The 10489-nt window shown below is 36.9% G+C and overlaps 1 non-coding gene across 1 annotated transcript; it reads left to right on the top strand.

Annotated features, from left to right (window-relative positions):
- The first annotated feature begins 284 nt into the window (after window positions 1-284).
- On the top strand, window positions 285-391 carry LOC112017515 (small nucleolar RNA R71). The gene has a single exon (XR_002883484.2). It is a non-coding gene; the product is annotated as a small nucleolar RNA R71 (small nucleolar RNA).
- Window positions 392-10489: the final 10098 nt, after the last annotated feature.

Below are 10489 nucleotides of genomic sequence, written 5' to 3'. Positions count from 1 at the left end.
TAGTTTGAATAGCATTAACATTCATTTTACCTAATTGTTGAGACAAAGTTGCCATTTGTGTCGCCAATAAGGTAATAGAATCAAGTTCTAAAACTCCAGCTGTCTTTCTTGGCATTGCTTTTTCTGTAGGCCATTGATAGTTGTTGGATGCCAATTCTTCTAGAAGTTCATAGGCTGCCTCATGAGTTTTACTCATTAAAGCTCCACTAGCTGTTGCATCAACCATAGACCTCTTTGTAGCTCCTAGACCATTGTAGAATGTTTGCACTTGAAGCCATGCTGGAAGGTCATGATGAGGACACCTTCGCAATAAATCTTTGTACCTCTCCCATGCTTCATATAATGATTCGCCCTCAAATTTGATGAACATGGTGATATCATTCTTTAGCTTTGCTATCTTTGCGGGAGGGAAATATTTTGCTAAAAATTTTTGTGCCAACTCCTCCCATGTAGTAATGATGCCAGGTGGCAAAGAATTCAACCAAACTTTTGCTTTATCCCTAAGTGAGAAAGGAAAAAGCCTTAGTCAAATCACATCATCTGTCACTCCGTTATGTTTAAAAGTATCGCAAATTTCCAAGAAATTTGCAGTATGGACAATAGGATCCTCTTGTGATAGCCCCCCGAACTGGACAGTTTGCTGTATCATCTGAATGATGGCCGGCTTGATCTCAAAATTATTGGCTTGTATGGCTGGCCTCCTTATGCTCGATGTAGCTCCATTTACCGAGGGCGTAGCATAATCTCTTAACACCTTTTGCTCTTGATCGGCCATATTAGATAGAGATGTGTTGGCCTCTTTCTTCTTTTCTTTCTTGAGCTGACGTAAGGTTCTTTTAATTTCAGGATCAAAGAGTGTATGCTCTAACAGTTTAGATCAGGTCATGCACTTCTAATTCCTGAAAAGAAAGGAAACAAACTCAGATGCACCTAATTTAATTTAATTTTTTTTTAATAAATAAAATAAAATCCAAAGTAGTAAATATCTAGCTAGTATCAATATCAATAACAAACAATGAATCCCTGGCAACGGCGCCAAAAACTTGTTCACGTAAAATAATCTACAAGTGCACAAAATCGTAACAAGTAGTAAAGTGTTTTTAGAAAACGAATGTCGAACCCACAAGGATTAACTATGTTATTGAATACCAAAATTTACTAAATTAATTACTATTTGGAAAATCGAAAATAAATGGAACATTCTATCCTCTGAATTAAATTAAACTATTTAATAAAAATAAATTTACAAATAAAAAGAATTAACAAGGCGTAAAAAACCTAACAGTGTAAAAATATGTTAAGAATGAATCTAGACCAGTTGATTTCACCTAACAAATCCCACACAATTTATTCTTCCTAATTATTAAATTCTAATAATTTCCGGTTAATGATTAAAAATTCCTTAAGTATTCAATATCTTCTCTCGAATAATATCAAAAATATCTTCAACTAACAATTCCATATCTCTATGTGAATTTAATTAATTGGAGACTCATTACGTACTTTGAATTTTTTTGAAAAATCACACTAGTCGCGGTAAAGCATCTCTACTTTCACTCAACTAATGGTGTTTAATTCTAGAACTAAAATAGCAAATCACCTCTCGGTCTCATTGTAATTCAATTGATCAAACTATAATTTGTAAAAAATAGTAAGCAATAAGAATAAGAATTAAGCACTCAATCATGGAAATATTAAAAATAAAATAACTCAGAAAATAAATTGTGTGTTCATTGCTAGACTACATCACTGCTCTAGAAAATAAAATTTAGTTCATAATAAAATTGAAAAGAAAGCAAATAAAACTTATGTCTTTCATCTGCATTGGTTAATCAACATGAAGCTTTCGCCTTTGTCCTTAGATCCTCCTCTTCATAAAGACTCCCAAAAGCAAATTCTTCTATGCGGCAACCCCCTTTTCCTTTCAGGTTTCACTTCTTTTCTTTTTATCCTAAAGAGCCTTTAAATAGGTCAAGGAATCCTATTCCCGTTTGGAAAAAATCCCAGATTTTTAGGCTTCACTTAACTGACGATTTTGGCCCATTTAATATCGAAATTCGGACTTTTAGTAAACTACAAAATTGTAGTCCTTTAAGTTATCTTTCCAGCCTATCTTGAATCATCTCGATTGGATATTTGAGTCGAAATTTATGCCAAAAATACTGACTGATGTGTAAGCTGGAATCCTAATCTGAATTGGAGTTGGATTTAATTGGCTTAGCCCCACTTTGCATGTAAAGCCCTTGTAGATTAATATGAATCTTCTCATTCCTTCAAAGAACAAATGATTAGATAAATATAAATAAAAATCAAATCAAATCAAAAGAAATAAAGGAAAACTAACAATTTTAATAAATAAGAGGATAATAAAAATCATGTAAAAATTACATTTATCATGAAAGACCCTGGCTGGTTGGATTACTGGTTTGACTCCTAGGTCCACGTTGAAAGCATGGACCACCAGCCCAAGATCCAAACCAGGCATCTCATCATAGGTCCATACGAACACATCCATGTATTCTTTGAGCAAGGCCACCAGTGGCTCCTTTTCTTGTGCTGCCAACTGACTACTAATGAAAACAGGCTTCTGGGATCCTAACTCAGCCCCCAAGTTTATTTTCTCCAATTCTTCCTCAGGCTGGATTTGTGTTTCTTTAACTGGTTCCTCTGGGACTTCCTCTTGAGCTACCATACATTCTAGTGGTCCAGGACCTTCCTGCACGATGCACTCAGGCCCCGCGCACCTTCATAAGCGGTAAATCAATCTTCCCCCGGGTTCCCGTACTACTATACATTCTCGGGATCCTAATGTGCTGGGCTCCCTTTTTTGCCTTTTTCTCTTCAAGAGGTCTCTTAAGTCGTGGGTACCTCCTCCTCCTTCTTCTTCTTCTTCCAAGATAGGTGCTCCTGGAGTCCCTGGCATAGGGCTCTCATTGTCCGGTTCTAGCTCATCATAGAACATTGTTTCCACAAAGTTATTTCTCCTTGGCTAAAAGGGTTATGGTTGGCAAGGATCCTTACAAGCCTCTCATTCAATCTCCCTTTAATACACTGATGGTACGTGGATGGTATAAGGCGGTGCTTATGGAGCTATAGCCGTCCCAGCAGTACATGGTAGGACACCTCTGAGTTGATTACATGAAATCTAGTCAAGGCTACTATTGGCCCCACTTTTAGGGCCAGTTGTACATATCCCTCAGTTGATTCTGTTGATCCTCCAAATCTGGTTGTCTCCATGAGAGCCCCCAGGATTCTCCTTCCAGCTAGGCCCACAGCTTCCAGGGTGCTTAGGGTTATAAGGTTGAGCGATGCCCCTGTGTCTACCAGTGCTCTTCTGATTTGGACATAATTTATGGTGGCCATTAGATAAAGGGCTCTACGGTGGTCTGGATGCTCAAACTCCATATCCTCATCAGTGAAAGTTATGGCGTTGGTTGTTTCCAAGAAAGCTCGGCTAGCATGTGATTCTGTTGTGAAACATTCCATTCTTGAATTTACTACTATAGTCATGAGAGACTCTGTGGCCACCTTTCTTACTTCTAGTTCAAATCTCAGCTGGTTGAATAATGATCTGAACTTAGGATTCTTCTAGAGGGTCCTGACTGTGCTCAGGTGGAAGGATCCTTCTGACTCTTCTGCTTCTGCTGGGTTCCCATGGATTACTACAGCCACCACCTCCTTCCCTTTGTGATTGGGTAAGGGGTTCCTTTGTACTTTTGGCTCCTTCTAAGTGAGCTCCAAGGTTCCTTCTCTTAGCTTCTTGTGAAAGAGCCTACAGATGGTCTAGCAATCCTTTGTGGAATGCTTGACATAATTATGAATCCTGCAAAATAAGGGATTTTTCCTTTCTTCCCCCGTTGGTGGCCTGGACACGATGAATGGCCTAACCATTCCATCCCCGATCCATTTTTCCAGGACATGGTTTAACTCTTCTACAGTACATGGGATCACTGGTGGTTCCTCAAACACCTTTCTGTCAGGCCTCTTCCTTTTTTCTGCCACTGATGCTGTCATGGCTTGGGATGCTGGCATCTTCTTTGTCTTCATAGTTTGTGCTGTCCTTTTAGTTCTCTGTAACAGGTCATCGTACTGTGTGATACATAGATTTTCGAGGTTGAGTTTGTAATCGAAAAGCATGTTGGATATGCAAGTCTCTACGAGTTCTTTCTCTTCATGATTCCCATAACAATCTAAAGACACATCTTTAAATCTTTTGATGAACTGGACAGGATCCTCTTCAGGCCTCTGCCTTACCATCTGAAGGCTTTGGAAAGTGACCTTGTCCTCGCCGGGGTAATATTTTGCACAGAATCTCTCCATCATCTCGTCCCAGGTTTTAATGGACCCATGTCTCAGTGTGGTGTACCAAGTGTATGCTCTATTCACTAAGGATTTAGCAAACTCTCTTAGACACAGCTCTCGGTCTCCTACGTAGGGGCCCATGGTGTGAATAAACCTACTCACGTGTTCCACGGCACTCCCATTTCTTCTATCAAAAGGATGGAACTTTGGGGGTTCATATCCTTTGGGGTATGGCTTGCCAAGGAGTTCTTGTGGGAATGGGGATCCCAAGAAAATTGCTTAGGGATCCTCGAAAGTTTTTCCCTTTCTTGGTCTAGGAGGGCACTGATATCTGCCAGTGTTAGGTATTGCGGGTTAGTTCCTTTTCCCACTGCTGACTCCCCCACTGGCTGGGTTCTATCTTGGTTGCCCACAGGGGGGGCATTGTCTCTGACTTCCTGAGTCTTGCCTTCTTTGAAAAGGCGGACTTCTTGCTACAAATCCTTCAACATTGCAGTCATTCGAGCCATGGGGTCTGGCTCCTGCCTTACATTCCTTTGTTTTGACACGGCCTTCTACTCTATTAGGGGCACTTCGCCTCTTTGTCTGGAGGCCACTTCATTTTCCCCCATGAGCTCAGAGGCCGCGGGTGGCATATTAGCACCTTTGCTGTTCCTTGGTCTTGGAGGCATGCTTTGCAAAGGGATTGCTTCTTCCCTTTTCTTTACCTAGTCCCTAGTGAAGTCGCCAAAATGTGAGAGTGTTTTTTTTTTCTCAGCACAGTGGCCCAAAGATCCTAGGCCAAATAATTGATCTTGGTGGACTGGGCTTGGTTCGCCGCAGCTAAAAGGCTGTTTAAGAACTAAGTGGTACACAAAACAAGCTTTCTACAACACAAATAAACTAACAAGCAAAAGTATATGTATTGAATGATAGTTCAAACAGCAAGGAAATGCACAGCAATAAAAATACAGTAAAAAAAAGGGTTAGGGATCCTCAAATCAATGAGAGGCATTTTATTAATTTTCTTTTATTATGATTACAATGCTCACTAAGATGTGATACAAGGTTCAACTAAGTTCAAAAATTACAGACTTTGATAGCTATTCAAGCTTCCAAGACTTGCAAAGTTTGAATTTTTTGAATTCGAGTATGTGCTATAGTGGTTGTCTCTGGGATACCGGGAGCAATTCCTTTGTTTTTCTTTGAACTTTACAGAGTTTTTTCTATGGCTCTATATCTTTTCTAGGAATCCAGAAAATGGCGATGAATGCCTGAATCAAAATCTGAATGCCCTTCAGCATGGATTTCTCCCTTCTTTTATAGTGCAGCTCTAGGGTTCTGGGGTACCAGTGATTTCTTCCTTTTGCCCCTCAGAGTTCATGTTGTTTCAGTTTGCTCAGGGGCTGGTCGTTTCCTTTTTTCTCATAACTTCTTCCTTTTGGTGCGACCAAGCTGAAAACCCCTAGCTGATTTTCTATTTCAAGCTCCCCTCAGGTTGCTGATCTTTAGCTATTTGGCCCTTTCTTTCACCTTTCCAGCTTTTGGTTGCACTCCATCCTTGTCATTTTCCCGAATAGTTGGAATATTTTACTGCTGGGTTGAAAGCTCCCTTCCAATTACCTCTTCTTATGGTTTTCTCATTTTTGGTTCCTTGAGGCCCAGCTCCTTCATTCATGAATGTTTTGATTTGTACTTTTTGATTCCCACTGCATGTTTGGGTGCATGAGACCCGCATGCTCTTCATCTTTTATCGCTTTTTTTCCTTTGAACCTGCTTCAATCTTACTTAGATCGTGTTGCGTGCCCCAGGGATCCCCGGACTCTGGTAACTTCTAGGATCCCGGTCCAGCTCTTCTTATTGGGCTTCTTTTGGCTTATTAATCCTGGCCGGCTAAGCCTTTAAAGTCTGTTCTTCCATAGGTCTTTGGATCCTAATTCTTTGGACCTCTCACCCTTTTCTTCTTTCTCTTTTCTTCATTAAGTGAGCCCAGCCTTTTTTTATTTTATTTTCTCTAGCTTTATTTCCATGAAATTAGCTCAATGTGCTATTTCTTTGGGACTTAGATTGTGCTTAATTTTGAACCTCAACAACTACAAAGGAGATTCTTTGCTGTGGGACCAACGTGGGACCCGTAGTGAATAAATTTACAAGGCTTTAAAGCAAAGAGCTTCACTTTAATTGAAAGTTTGAAACCCAAACTCATGCTTTAGATGATGGAGGGACAAAATGGGTTTTTGCTCTTTTCGGGCAAATTAAATAGCTTTATACTAATTTCTCAAACTAATTAGAGAAATGCCCCTCTTTTAAAACTCGATTTGTGATAAATCGAGTTAGGCTTCTTAAAAACGCCACTATAAGGCCTAACTTGATTTATCACAAATCGAGTTTTAAAAGAGAGGCATTTCCCTAATTAATTTGAAAAAAGGGGTATAAAGATATTTAATTTGTCTTCATATATATATATATATATATCATCATCATCATCATCATCAATTACACTCACATTTCTCAGAAACTGATAGGCTTGAGCTGCCAATTTTATGTCTGATGCGTTCCAGGCTTCTAAGGTTGTTGCATATGAGAAACCAGCACCCACAGGTGCATCTAAAAATAACACATTGGCTGTCTGCAAAAGCATTGGGATTATCAATAAAGAAAAAAAGTACGATACGGCAAAAGTGGAAAGAAAATAAAATGTAAATAACGGAAATGAATGAAAAATTGTTGTACAACACTTGGTACCTATGTCCAAGTTTTTGGTTCGTGTAGCAGTGTCGGTAAGCCCCCACTGTAGTAAGAGATAATGAGCCTATAGGCAAACATCAAAGTCAGCAAGTTTGAGATATTGGTTCGTGTAGCAGTGTCGATAAGCCCCCAGTCCCATTTTGCGCTTCCTACAACGTTTGCGTCTACGTTTCCTTCCTTCTTCTTCTTCTTTCTTTTCTCTTCTTCTTTCTTTCTTTCTCTTTTTTTTTTTTTTTGATAAGACCAGCTCCTAATGTACTGTTCATGGAACATGAACAGTGCACCAAGGCATATGAACAGTAAAAAAGAGTTTTGTCATTTAAATATATATATATATATATATATAAATTAAATTTTCAGTATTCAGTAAAATAAGGGGTATCCAAATATATGTCTTTTTACTTAAACATATTTGAGTGATGCTAAGGCCTAAGAGTATGACGGATTTACCTATATAAGCCTCATACATATTCTATGTCACAAATGGCATAGAGGTAATTTAAAATTTTATTTATTTATTCTTATAATAGTGCTAATTATATACATTGTCACATCAATGTAGAGTTATTTTGTAGTAAAATTTGTAAGATTTGGTTTGTATTATACCTAATGTAATTCTAAACAATGTTAGTTACACTCATAGTTTTCAATTCCGGACTGTTCAATGAAATGGAAAAGAGAGAGGTTCAAGATTTTTGAAGTCGGGCCAATGTTCAACCGTGGTCAAATCGTGCCGTGTCATTTAATTTTTTTTAATATATTTGGTACTTAAATTAGTGTTTATTTATTAATTTTTCATTCCTGACCAACAAGATATGTGTAGTCCAATGGTTTACATATGACTGAACTATGACTTATAACAATGGTTACACCACACACTAACTATAATTTTTACAATCTTTGTTTCTTTTATAGAAAGTTCACCCTAATTCAAAAAGTAAAAATCACAAGTGAGCCAAACCCTAGAACAATTTTCTACCCTGGCAATATATATACATATAAATAATGAATCTCCACCATGACAAGATTTATCATCCTAATCCACAAATGCATCAATTGCAAGACCCAAATTAGAGGCAAAACAAATGAACAAAGTGCATATCTCTCCAAGCTACTTCCAAATGCGTCAATAGATGCCAAATGTACCCAAAGATAGTGTCAAGACCAATCAAAAGAACAAATGTTACCGCTACAACAAATTTCCAAATGCTCACTATACGAAACTTTTCAAAATTAGTGTAGGGTTAATTAAACGCAAAGAGAAGAGGAAGAAAAAAGCCATACCAATCTGGTACAAGAATCCATTCAATGCATGACGATCATGAAATATATACAATAAATTACTCTTATATTTGCATATTTAACTGCACTTTTATACTATTTTGTGACTAATTATAAGTTGTCTTTGATTTATAGGCAATAAAGACTTTACATACAAAGTGAAACCAACCAATTGTCAAGCTAACTTAAGACCATATATGAAGCACGAAGGAAAAATCCAGCCCAAGCGTGAATTCATTTGAAGACCAAAAAGCAAAGGAAAAAAAAAAAGCCCAAGATTCAATCCAACGTGGATGTAGTGTGCAAGGAAACAAAACTCAAGTCAAGCAATTCTTACACAGTCAACGTGGTGGGCTTTAGAGTCCAAATCAATTATTGTATTGTTGTTGTGGGTCTCTTGATTTGTTCACCAAAAGATCTACCTAGGAGTACTTGGGCCACGTTGGTTTTAATAAGAAGCTTTTAGGTCTCAGCCACATAGGTGAATGTAAGTATAAATAGTGGGAAATAGAAACAGAGGGCGACAGAGAAGGAAGCTGAAACCCAGGCGAAAAGAGGCAGTGCAGCATGTGGCTTTTTCTTCACCCTTTCTCTATGCTAGCACTGTAACTTTTCTCTTCCATTCTAGTTAGCAGTTTAATTGTCTAGTTTAATGTTTAATATTTATTTTGTGTGTTTTATTTCAAGTACTGTGAGTAGCTAAATTTTCAATTAAAGTTGAAGATGAAACCTTGTTAAGGATAATCAATAGTATTTATTTGATTTGATTTTTCCCGCAATAACTATTCTTTAATGATTTAAATTGTTCTTGCTTCACATCAATTGATTAAGATAGAATTCTAGACATGAGTTCAATCATGTTTTTCTCATGATTTAATATTTATTTTAATTAATTGAATGCTTGGATTATGATTGTTTGATTTTAAAATTGGATATCTCTTATGATTTATTTGTTAATGGATACTTGATGATTTGATTTTAAACTTAAGAAGTGAAGGAGAATATGCTTTTAATTTTTAAAATAAGGATTTTAATGAGAATATTTTTCATGATTGCAAGGTTGATTTCTAAATTATCATGTAGTGGTTGAGAAAAGTTAATGATCATAAATATGTGCTGATATGAATTAACAAAGCGAATTCTAAAACCTTAATTCATTTCTTTAGATTGTTTACATCTCTTTACTGCTTTATATTATATCTTTGCTTAGTTTAATTATTTGTTTAGTATATTTAATTTCAAACAACCAATTTTTAATAAACTAGATTATGATTAATTTGGTTAAGATTTGATTAATTTTTTTACGTTCATTAAAATTTCACAACACAGAACAACCAGGGCCTCTCCATTGATGTAGAGCAAGAGAAGGTCAGCTCCCGGGTACCCTTCCAACTTGACAAAATAGTAGAAGAATTCCACTTCACCAACACTAATGTATCTATATACAAATTCCCATTAACATCATCAACAATCAATTGGCCTGTTCTCTATAAAATCTGTAGAAAATAAATTAAGATATATAGTCTTAACTGCAGAAACTAGTAGCGCATACCCAGTTTCAAGTTTAAAGGGCAAATAACCAGGGAAGCCAGGAAGAGTCTTGACAATCCAGTGTGAGACTGCAGTGCCAGATACGAGCAGTAGAAACAGCAAATGCAAGCATACTGAACTTGCTTCCGAAGACATTGTCAAGGTGCATGCATGTGGTTTGGTTATTAGGCTATTAGCCTCCAAAATATTGTGTACAATAACTAGGCTTCAAACTTACTATATTAGTGAAGTTATGTTGTTAGTTGTTTGAAGTTTGAACTAATTTATAGGTATGGAAGGTCAGGTGAATGACCGGGGAGTCTAGGTCTTGAACGTTGGTTGAAATGTTGTTGAAACGTGCGCACCTAGAAAATTTTCTTTGCATCATTGAACCATAGATTTTTTTTTTGGGGGTAAATTATATTTTAAACCCTTTATTTAAAATTAAACCGGATATCTTTAAATGTTTTAAATTAAACCTTATAATTTCTCTACTTTCAAATTTGAACACTAAACTTACAAAATCATATTAATTTAAATCTTGGACGTTTTGGATTTGATTGGGGGTTTAAATTGATGATTTAAAAACTTTTGAGGGACATTATATGTACTTATATAAAATTAGTCTTATCACGTGTGCTTTTCTTGT

This window comes from Quercus suber, unplaced genomic scaffold, assembly GCF_002906115.3.
Source record: "Quercus suber isolate HL8 unplaced genomic scaffold, Cork oak 2.0 scaffold_692, whole genome shotgun sequence".
In the NCBI taxonomy this organism is placed as follows: domain Eukaryota; kingdom Viridiplantae; phylum Streptophyta; class Magnoliopsida; order Fagales; family Fagaceae; genus Quercus; species Quercus suber.
The sequence above is the reverse complement of the archived record's forward strand: the minus strand, read 5'-3'. Positions and strand labels throughout refer to the sequence as shown.